General features: G+C 37.5%; 1 protein-coding gene across 4 annotated transcripts in view; it reads right to left on the bottom strand.

Annotated features, from left to right (window-relative positions):
- The window catches only part of LOC129236094 (uncharacterized), a 93,721-nt gene extending 82,042 nt beyond the window's left edge, over nucleotides 1-11,679 (bottom strand). For 3 of the 4 annotated variants that reach the window (XM_054870298.1, XM_054870301.1, XM_054870300.1), the window contains exon 1: nucleotides 11,447-11,679. The gene's annotated coding sequence lies outside the window, so the exon portion shown is untranslated. Of the gene's footprint in view, nucleotides 1-7,000; nucleotides 7,068-11,446 lie in introns of those variants that run through there. The other variant, XM_054870299.1, reaches the window with a different exon arrangement.
- Between the last annotated feature and the right edge of the window lie 734 nt (nucleotides 11,680-12,413).

Below are 12,413 nucleotides of genomic sequence, written 5' to 3'. Positions count from 1 at the left end.
CCTTTAAAACTAATTCAATCTCCCAATAAATATTTTATAAACTTGAATAAATACGAGGTTATATTTCAGCAATATTTCTTAATAAATGAAACATTTAATCGCGAATAAACTAAAAAGAAGAAAGGCGAATTTTTTTTTCTGTCTTCTACTTCTGTCCAAAATATAAGCATTCCGGCATCATTCCAGAACATGCCAGAAGGTTAGGACTCCCATACTACGCTTAACACAAAGGAAGAGAAAGCAATCACACACCTCATATGTGAGTGTGAAGACTTAGACAGAAGGAGGCTTCGCGCTCTTGGTACTGCATTCTCAACTTAGAGAAGCGGATACAGCACATCTAAAACCAACGAAGCTTTGCTCGCCTATAAAAGGTATAGAATGGTTTAAAAAGGAACCCATAGTGTGCGGATAAGTTCCAGTGGTATCACAATAGGTCTACAACAGGTCTAAGTGTGTCATTACGACATCCACCATACCTACCTACCTACCTACCATCATTCAAGAACTAAATGACGGCCTATCTGGAACCCACCTGCAGGGTGATGCGATAAATTTGACCCAAAATCACCTATCTTGATCGTCTGTCTATAAGTTGGGTGAACGACGAAATAGAACAGTATTGACTGTACATGGAATAAGAAAATGCTTCCAATTCCGTATTTTACCACAGCTTTTCCTTCACGCTAAATCTCCTTTGTATGCGTAACGAACCAAGAATTAGCGAGCATTTATAACAGCCGACGTTTCAGAAAGCACTTTTAGGGGTGTTTCGCAAGAGAACACAACTCTTTTAATCCAAGAATATCACTTAACGCACCATGCAAAGCGACAGCCTCCAAACCTTAACTTAACCTTACATATCGAACCATTTTTTGGCTTCTTTATAGGAATGGAAGTATAGCTTAACCAGTAGTTGATTGACAGCTACTTAATTGACAGTTTTTGACCGGATTTAAATACGTGCCGTTACTGTGATGTAGAACCTACTGTCGACGGAGATCCCCGCTGTCGCTTTCCAGTAGGTTAGGTTAGGTTGACCTGGCTGGCTGAAAGCCATCACATAGACCTATTGATCCTTAGTGTTACCATATGGAGCTAGACCCTTACGTTTCTTTGTAGTAGAATCTAAGTAAGCTCTGAAGCTCTAACCTCGAGAGACATTCTAACTTCTTATATTGTAGAGCTCCTAAATATTTCATTCGGGTTCTAGCTAATGCAGGGCAAGAACATAGAAGGTGTTCTAGAGTTTCCCTTTCTTGTATGCGTGTGCCGTTAACAAATTGTGACCTGTCAGTATACCTACGATATTTCTGCTGTTCTTTCTAGACAGGGCTAGTACGAATCTACCTCCTGACTATCCGTATTTTCATGTCCGCAGCGATGCCATTGTATACTGTATTTAAAGGTTTCAGTATGTCGTTTTATTGTTCGAATTGTCTGTAAACAGCGTTTTTGGCAATCTCATCTACAATTTCATTTCCTGCAATGCCCTTATGTCTGGGTACCCAATAGATATGCAACCGTCTGTCTGCGGCTAATCTCTTTATGGCTTCCCTGCTTTTTAGAACATTTAGAAATTTCCTATGAGTTTATTGCTTTTATCGCAGCCTGGCTGTCAACATATATATTTACTTTGGAGTTGCTTGATGTCTTTGCGAATGCTATTTCCGCTGCCTTACCTACAGCAAAGACTTCCGCTTGAAAGATACTACAATGGTCAGGAAGCTTAAATGGCTGCCTGATGCCTAGCTCTGCGCAATAGATCCCTGCCCCTACTCCGTCTAACATTTTCGAGCCATCAGTAAATATAAAGATTATTATTAAGAGTATTTGTGTTAGGTTTTATTCCTTTTTTCCATCCCTCTTATTCTATTATTGTTAGGAATTTCTTCACCCAATTGCATTTCGGAGTCATATAGTCCGTTGGGACCCTATAACTAATGCCTATTGAGCTATGTCCGAATGTTCTACAGATAAATTCGCCTGTCGCGCTGACTCTTACGGCGGATTTAGCTGCTAGGCATAGGTAGTTCGCAATGTACCTGTTGTGCAGTGTGCACCAAAGAAGTTGAATACTTTCCATAAGCTTTTTACATATCGGTTTTCTTAGCGCACCACCACACCAGAGCACTGTATAGTAATTTTGGCTTTACTATAGCTGAGTAGCACCAATACATTATAGCAGGAGATAGACCCCATGTAACTCCCAGCATCTTTTTACATGCGTATAATGCGTTGCTGGCCTTTTTCTTCCAGTAAAGTGATAATAAAATCATATTCGTACGAAAAAATATGAATTCTACAATATAAATTATGGATATATGTAAGTTTAGGTACCGAAATCCCTCAAACGTCGAAAGTTGTACCTATAACTTTTAAGTGACTTCATACCTATTATACAAATATACATACATATACACACCATTCGACTACCAGTATAGCAGCCACTTTCGAGTGACTTTACATCCAAACAAATTTATATTTTGTAAGCATTTGTTTTAGAAAATCGGTGGCATAAATTTGGAGCAAATCTGTGCACACAGAAAAAATACGAACAGTAATAACGATGACCTTGGAACACATAGCCTCAAACACAAATAATTATTCACATCAAAAATTAATATGTATTACCACATTTCGTATTGAGTTTAGGCCAATTCATCACCCTGCATTAATGGAAACAGTAGCCAACATAAAACTTGTAACGAAGTGAAAAGTGATCTGCACAATCACATTGAAAGTTCAAGTCCGCCGAATTTCAACAAATTTACCAAAGCAAAAATGTTGGGCCCGAGAAACAAAAGATAAATATTATGCCACTTGGGAAATTGAAAGGAAAAATTATAAAATGTCAAAGTTGTTGGTCGCAAATTTCTTGAAGAATTATAAAAGGACTTTGGATGTGTGAAGTAGAGAACCGGTTTCAGTGAAAGAAAAACGCTGTCTGGAACACATCAGTGTGCAAAATCTATTCAAAAATAGTGACAACATTATGAAAAATTCATAAAAGATGGCGGTACCGAAATCTTCGCCGACGACTGAAACATATGGATTTAAAAACGTCTCCATTAGGCGAAGCAAATCAATTTTAAGACTAGACTTACGAGTGTTGATTATATAACTATTATTACTGAAGCGAGACAATTTGACTCATAATTCAAAATTGAAGTTTTTTTTCAAAAAAACCGTTCGAACTAAATTGAAATAAAAAATATATGATTAAAAAAAACAATTTTTTGTATATAAGCTCTGTTTTTGAGATACAAAATTGCTATAAAGGCCCATACTTCGGATTTTGTCACCGTCCCTTCCTTATTCAAGACTCTACGAGCTTCAAGTTCGGTGCATGATTGTACATATATGTATTTGTCATCATGCCTTCGTCAATTATCAATTTGAAATCACTTCTTACCGAACAAAGCTTTTGATTGCCTTTTAGGATAGGCAGTTGGGCCCAAGACCGCTTTGAAACACGGTATAATCTGCTAATCTACCTACATCTCTTCCTTCTTTCAAGGTTTTCCATAAAGTCCCATCACCTGCTGTCAACCTACAAAGAGTCCTCGGGTCTTGGACAACACAAATCGCTGTTGGCAACCGCAAATTTGAAGTGGTGAAGAACTTTGTTTAATTAGGAATCAGTGTAAACAGCCAGAACGACGTCAGTTTAGATAACGAAAGATAACTCTTGCCAGCAGGTGTTACCTTCAGTAGGCAATTGAGAAGTAGAGCCTTCTCTCGAATAACGAAAACAACGCTATACAAAACCCTAATCATCCCTGTCCTTGTATATGGTGCAAAAGCTTGGACGATGACAACAACTGATGAGAGAGCACTGGGAGCGTTTGAGAGAAAAATTCTCCGAAAAATCGTTAGTCCTCTTCGCGTTACTGAGAATGAGTTCCGTATCCGATGGAAAAACGAGCTGTATCAGCTATACCGAGATGTGGATATAGGGAACCAAGCTGCGCTGGTTTGGCCATGTCTCGAGGATGAACGAAAGTGCTCCGGCACCGCAGTCCTTCGAGAGGGAATCCACTGGTGGACGACGAAGAAGAGGAAGATCCAATCTCCGATGGGGAGATCAAGGGAGGCACCACCTGGCAGCACTCGGTGTCACCAACTGGCGCCAGCAAGCAGCGAACCGAGCTACGGTTGTAGTGCCAACTAACTAAGTACAGTGGTCACACAATTTATTCGTACGCCCTGCATAGTACGTAAAAAACTTTAGCTTTGTAAGAATGTGCGCAAATTCGGCAAAAAAATGGCAAATCGTATTCTACGGTGCAAAGTGTTATTGCTAATTACGTTAATACTGGTAAATTGGAAGCTAATCACCACCAAGTCGGAAGGCGAAAAATATTGACTCCACATGAGGAACGCAACAAAGTAGCATAAGTCAAAAAAACCCCACGTTACTATGCCGAAATATTCAAGAGTCTTTGCATAAAAACGTAACCCCACAAACAGACCGTAGTTGTCTGCAAAATGCTGGTTATCATAGCAGAGTGGCACGCCGCAAGCCCTACATTTCAGATATTAACAGAAAGAAGAGATTGGAGTTCGCCAAACGCCATATAAATGAGGAAAACGCAATATTCAGTGATGAGTCGAAATTTAATGTTTTCGGAGCAGATGACTCTCCAAAAGCTTGGCGAAAAGAAAATACAGAACAGAATGAAAAAAATCATATTCCTACCGTTAGGGATGGAGGAGGAAATGCAGTATTTTGGGGGTGCATATATGCATCTGGAGTAGGAAAAATGGTGTTCATTGATGACAAAATGGACAAACATCTGTATTTAAACATTTTGAAGAAAAATTTACATGATAGTTCCGTTAAACTTGGACTGAATGGTAGAGGGTTCTTGTTCCAACAAGGCAATGACCCAAAACACTAACCTTATCTCGTGCAAGAATGGTTAATTTAATACTGTAAGGAGCGGCCGCCGTAGCCGAATGGGTTGGTGCGTGACTACCATTCGCAATTCATAGAGAGAACGTAGGTTAGAATCCCAGTGAAACAGAAAAATTAAGAAAAACATTTTTCTAATAGCGGTCGCCCCTTGGCAGGCAATGGCAAACCTCCGAGTGTATTTCTGCTATGAAAAAGCTACTCATAAAAATATCTGACGTTCGGAGTTGGCTTAAAACTGTAGGTCCCTCCATTTGTGGAACAACATCAAGACGCACACCACGAATAGAAGGAGGAGCGCGGCCAAACACCCAAAATATAATATAAGGAGCTATATACATATATATAAGGAGCTTAAGACTGCTCCTCAATCACCGGATCTGAACCCAATTGAGCATGTTTAGGAGCTCTTAGAGAAGGGAATCAGAAAGGACAAAATAATGTTATAAGAGCTAAAATTGGCCCAAAAAAGTACTTAATAATAGTTTTTTCTATTATTTTTTTAATAAAATATTCTTTGATGGCTACGTACGAATAATATTTTTGCATAAAATTGTGCCGAATTTCGTTATTGCCTTAAAATCTCTAATTCCAGAAATGAGTTAGGAAGTTTTTGTTCCTTAAATATTGAATAAAAATGTTATTTTTTACGAATATATCCAAATTTTTTTTCTTTTGTATAAATCGTGGTGTATCTGTTAATAAACTGTAAGTGTACGAATAAATTGTGTGACCACTGTAAGTATTATTGTTCATTAAACTAGTATACAAAAGGCTTTGGAAACTTATCGCGTGAAGTAATAAAATCATCATTGAACCGAAAAAATTTGTAGTCAGCTAAAAACCGTTAACGAATGACACAATTTTGACTGGCGTGAAAAGTGAGGCGTTACGGTCAGCAAAAAGCAAATCGCTGGTAATAGTAAACGCAGACGAAACAGCGAATTCTGCAATCGCAAGCGCGTAACCACTGAAAGACTGTATGATTGAGCGATTTTGAAGCCTCAGCTGATTTAAAATAGAGCAGCACAAATAATAAAATGAGTGAAAAAAACTAATTGCCAATGAGCGTAGAATAAAAGCATAAAAAGCGACAAATTAACGTATAAAAAGCGACAAATAAACGTACAAATACAATAAAACACATATTAAGCAACAACAATAACAACAACAACAAGCGAAAGGTAAGTCAAATCGGCAAATTTGTTTACATTGCGCTGTTGATGTCACAGAAAGTGTACCAAAGGGCAAAGCAGAGAAAAAGGAAGCACCAACAACAACTACAACTGAGCAATACTATAAAGACACGCGCGAGATATCAAGCGAAAAAGAATTAACTAAAATCAAGAAAATATTTTTAAATACTTGTATATAAGAGCATACACACATACGCACACAAATATGCACGTATAACAAAGCAAGAATTAGCGTGGCTATGGTGTAGGAAGCTTGTGTGAAACTTTCTAACGTATAAACTAAAAAAAAACAAGCGTTTTACGAGAAGAAAGACACATCGAAAACCAGTGGCAAGCAACAACAAAGAAGTTTTCGAGTTTCGTGACAATGGTCAATGGCGTTTGATGAAAACAGTGGAAGGGCTTTTAAATTTGATGTTCTCATTGTTGTTGTCTTTTATTTTCTCTTCAGAGGCGCACCTTGATTATGCTGATGATACTTCTAAATTAGCAGAAGCGAACGCGATGAAGAAAGTGGTTCACATACTCGAACCGTTAGCACATAAATGTACATAAACACACATATGCGCATACATACATACATACATACATACATATGAATATATTTAAACTACTAAAGGCATCCGCCAAGGGGTGGGACTGCTTTGAAAGAATATGTGCACATACATACGTACACACATACATACTTGTGTATATTTACTTAATTGACTTTGCTCCGCTACTGATAGGCGCTACACTCCATACGCTCACTTGTCATCAAATAAATCCAGCGAAGCCACGCCAAAGACAACAGCAGCGGTAGCGTTAATGATTAACGTGCGGCGTTTATTGACCCGGCATAGGAAGCCGCTGGCTATAAAACAAGGAAATAACTATGCATACATACCGACATAGATGTGAATGAATTTTCCCATCTACATAACATTGTGTGCATGTATGTATGTGTTTTTATTGTCTATTTGCTCTCCTCTTATTCCTTATTTTGCTCCCCTCTTACTATTTTCCGTAGACGCTGTTCGACGCACTGTTCAATTTTGCTGCTTTGATACCGTCAGAGTAGATAATGCCGAGTACTCCAACAGTATTTTAAGGTACTTGAAAAATCAAAATAATCAGAAGCAAAAAGAGAAAGAAGCAGTGAAGCCTGAATCAGATAAGAGTGGAAAAGCCAAACTATCAAGAATATAAATTTAAATATGTAAATATATATGTATGTATGTATGCCGGTATGTTTAAAGTTGCGAACACGAAAATAGTAGTACAAAAAAATATTATTTTTTTTCAAACAAATTTTAACAACTTTACTATTTCGAAATATCATTCTATTTTTTAACTGAACACATCTATAGCATCAATTCTATAATGAAAAAAAAATTGTATAACAAAAAATTGAAATTCAGGGTTAACTTAAAAATAGCAGTGCTCATAAACGATGATCTATTTAGAGGTATCAGATTTTAAATTGAAATAAAACAACGGAAATTCAAATTGGGCAATCTTTATTATTTTTGTGTAGAACCATTTATGGCATTTATTTTCTAAAGATAATCCCTTTCTAATGTTGGCCGCAACTGCTCCTGCCACCCGTAATTCGGCCATCCGTAAGCACCAATTTCGAATGACTCGCTGCCAGACTAAAGCTTTTTTCACAAAACTGAGTCTCTACAGTATGGAGTAACTAGAGTATGTTTTTATAAAGGGTGATCAACTTAGGGGCATGGATTTTAAAATGAAAAAAACAACGAAAATTCTTTATTCTTTTTATCTAAAACCATTCATGACATTTATTTTTTAAAGATAATCCCTTTCAAATGTTGCAAGCAACTGCGCCATAATCCGTGAGCCCGTGCCGCCATACAAACTATTTTAGACACGTCAGTTGATGAAACATCACGCCACATGCCAGCTGTCTCGCCAGCATGTCTTCTTGTGAAGTCCCAATCGAATCTGTGGGCATGAAACACCAAATGATAGAAAAAGAAAGGCAATTGCAAAAGCATCTCATAAAAAGTCATCTACCGTTCAGAGGCGGCATAAAACTGTCCAGAAAAGCGATTCCGAGCAAATCCAACCTTCTTCTACACGGAGCCCTGCACCCACATAAAAGGTGTTCAACTGTCTCTTTCTCTTCTACATCCTGACAGCTTCTGCAAATGTCCAAATATGGTGCCCCAATTCTACTGGTATGCCTTTCTCTAAGACAATGCCCAGATAGGACTCCTACTAATATTCTTAAGTCTTTTTCTTTTCTATTAAATTTAAATAGACTGTTAGTGTAACCCATATTCCAACCTGGCCATGTTTGGCTACTAATGCTACAGACATGCAACTGTTTCTAGCGATTGTTGGCAATACTTAAGGTGTATCTCTCTATTTGCAGCTTACATGTTGCCAAGGGCCTAAGTATATCAACTTTGTCTTGAGAAATTTGGACCGTAGCGCCGAGTCTAACTAACTCATCCGCCTTACAGTTATCCTCAATGTTACTTTGGCCCAACACCAAGAGTAGACATATAAAACTGTAGGTTCTTCCATTTGCGGAAAACTATCAAGATACACACCACAAATAGGAAAAGGACTTAGACCAAAGAACGTTTTCTATTTTTTTATTTTTAAATTTTGGTGAGTGTCATACATATATTTTTTATGTTTTGACTATATCGTCCCCTTAGTATTAAAATAGCCTATAAATTTTTTGATGTTTTGAGAAAATGAATTTCAAACTTTTTGTCGAAAGTAGCTCTCACTCAAATCTCGTTATGTCTGTAAATATTTATTATTTTTTGACTGACGTTTTGACCCACTTTGTGGAACTAGAATTTGACAAAATTTTGACCACATATAAAATCGACGATGGAGAATCCAAAAATTCAATAAAAAAATAATAGCCTATGAGCATGCGAAAGACTGCACTAGAGAACAAAGAAAGCAAATTCTGAAATTGACAGCAGATGGAAGATCCTACACAGAAATAAAAAATATTCTTTCATGTTCAGCAAAAATTATTTCAAATGCAATCAAAAACTTCCCAGCAAGACAATCGCGGAATTGTGAGGTGCTTCAAATAGAATCTCATGAAGTCAGCCACACAAATTAAAGAAGAGGTGAACTTAAATGTTTCTGACATGACTGTGCGTGGAAAATTACTAAAAGCTGGCTTGGGAGACACACTATCACTGCAGAGTCTTTGGGGTCTGATACCTGTTGTGGTCCTATGGATATACACAGCACGGACAGCGACGGACCATTGTTTAGTCCACACTGCGGGAAGTACATATACAGGCTGCAAAGAAGTGCCATGATACAACCTCTGGCGATGCTCTAAATGCATGCTTGATTTGCTCCCCTTGGATCTTAAGATACAACAGAAAGCAATAAAAGCAATGTGTAGACTTCATAAATATGGTTTCTGACACAAAGACGGAACTTCGGGACACAGTGAAATCTTTAAGTTGTTATCTGAGTCGTATCCACTTAAATACGACCTGATACCTATAGCTTCATTTGGAAGAAAATTTGATGTCAGAGGCAATCCAGAATGTATTTAGGGAGGGTTGATGGATGTTTTCTTTACCAATGGGTCCAAGAATGAAATAAAGTCTGAAGCCGGATAAGTATCACTATGCTATGGGGGAAATGACAATTGTTTCTCAAAGAGAAATTTTTGCCGTCCTGAAAGTAGACGAATGGATAATCAAGAGGAGATGGAGCAGAAAACAGATTGGTGTTCAAGGAAACGAAGTTGCCGATGAATGTGCCTGTCTTGCTTGGAGGAGGCGAATAGCACTGAGTATTTTCTCTGTGAGTGTCCTGCCTTTGCTAGAGCAATGCTACGAATTTTCGGTTCCGATATCGTGAGAATGAGTAATGTTCGTTCTCTAAAACTGGAGGATATTTACAGATTTGCCAAAGAATCTGGAAAATTCTCACAGGACTATCTATCTTTGTGTCTGTCTCTAATATTTTCTATCTCTTTCTCTGATACTTTTCTCCTTCCCTCCTTGACTATCTACCCTCTTTCCAGAGCTCTAAATACAATGGGCTTTTTAGCCTGAGTGTTTTAGGAGCCACCAAATCACTTGGTGCTCTTTGGCTCGACCTATTCAAATTTCAAAAATTTTCACTAAAACATGCATAAGCAGCCTACGAATAAAGCCACTCCTGACACCAAAACAAGATTCGTATGGATGTACATACATAAGTTTAGTTTTCTAATTTTTAACTTTACTCTTTCATTTTTCTTGAAAAGCGAATCAATATAAATTTTTCAACTCGGTTGGGGTCACTTTTTTTCTTTTTTCCTAATCTAAAGAGTGCTTTTTCAGCACCCAACCATCACCGGAGATTTTGTGCCCCCAACATCGCTCCTCCACAGCTGAGTCGCCCTTGTATTTATGCTGCATGCACGTACTCACTTACATTACACATACATACATACATATAAACAACGTAATTTGGTCAGTGAGGGCAGATGTTGCGGGTGGATGAGCAGATATGTATTTAGATTTAGATGTCTGAGATTCAGTCCAATTCGTAGACAAAATAAAATGGCAACAATGTCCGAAGCAGATGCATGCTCGTATTTAAGTATGTATTAGCATAGGCCTGCCATTTAATTGAGTATATGTATGTATATATGGGTGAATGTATATAAAACCAAAGCAGAATGTATAAATCGATGTTGAATTTCGTTTTATTTGGCATTCGTTGCTTTTGTATTTAGCCATTTGGAAATGCCAAAGATTGGCCATCAACGCACACGTTTTTACTAAAAACCTATGCTTGTATGTACCATATTTATGTATGTATATTTCTCTGATCATATTTTTTGAATGAAGTGAGGTCAATTTTGCAATCAATTATCATCGATTTATTGAGCCCACGACAATTTTTTCACATGCAGCACCGCATAGAGCCAAGGCAACCCGCAGCGTGAACTGAAGTGTTGAAGGCCTGTTCTTACCTTATTGGTTGTTATCTGGTATTCAGTGATGCGGTAGCCAGTAATTGAAAATTCCATTCAACAGCAGTGTAGGTTCTTTCACTTCACTAAGTACAACACAAAAATTTACGCTTCACAGCTGCACCGACCGCCACATAGAGAAGAAGAAGCACATCTCCAAACAAGATTTTTGTTTTAAAATTTGCTTATATTTTTTGCTTCTACAGATATTCGCACAGAGATCTGCATCACTTGCTTTGTGCTTCTTATTTAACACAACACACGCACGCACATACTTAAATACTTATTTATTTTTACGTATTTCGTTTTGCACTTTGTGTGCTAATTGATTTGTTTGCATTTGCACACTTTTCCAGCCACTATTCTTACCTCGATAATCACAAAATACAAAACAAAACACAAAGCATTTCTAGAATTTTTTTCTTTACGGAATATCTTTTTATGTTATTTTATATATATTATAATTCGATTTCTATTAAACTTTTGAACATGAAACACTATTGGAAAAACGCTTTTTTTATTTAGTGGGTGTGAATAAAATGCCAATGCAGAGCCGTTAACTTGGAAAAATCACCCGCAGCGCTGTTTAAACGTTACCAGCAGCGAATTAGCACTCAACTAACGTTCGACTAAATTCCACAAACAATGCGCATACGAAAATCACTCAAAATAAATTTCCCACACATAAGCTGAAGGGAATATTTTTGCCAGCTAATGCAACTCTGGGCAACAGCTGTTGCTTTGTTGGTGTTGCCACTGGTGAAGGGGTAATATTATGCCTAAATATGAAATTAGACCAATTGGGCGGATTAGACGGAAGAGAGAGATTTTGAGACGGAAATGGATTGTGGCGGTATTATTGATGAGCAAAATACAAAAAATTCACGCATACATTTAGCCATTACATTTTCAAGCTACGTTGTTTTAATTATGCAGAAAGCTCTTGCAAATAATAATAAAAAGTAAATACAGTAGACTCGGGGTTGAGGGAACTAATTCGTGCAAGGGCTGTTCCCCTCAACCCAGACTTTCCCTTCAATTGGGATTATAAATATTTTATTTATTTAAAGAAGTCCAATATAGTACTTTGTTTATTCTTAGCTTCCAGTGATTTTTTCACTGTAATATCCCTGATATTGTTAAGAAAAATGATGTGTTCGAGCGAGTTGGTATTGTGGATTGCTTTGTCAAAAATTTTAATGGCTTATTTTTATTATGGCTTATCTTTACTTCGTCATGCTCTTCCTCATCCTCATCAGATGCCTCAACAGGTTGATTAACATCATCGATAACGCCCTCAGTACCATTAGCGCAATTGTCATCTTTTCCGTCCATA

The sequence above is a fragment of the Anastrepha obliqua genome, chromosome 1, assembly GCF_027943255.1.
Source record: "Anastrepha obliqua isolate idAnaObli1 chromosome 1, idAnaObli1_1.0, whole genome shotgun sequence".
In the NCBI taxonomy this organism is placed as follows: Eukaryota; Metazoa; Arthropoda; class Insecta; order Diptera; family Tephritidae; genus Anastrepha; species Anastrepha obliqua.
Note: the sequence above shows the minus strand (reverse complement) of the source record. Positions and strands in the feature narration are given on the sequence as shown.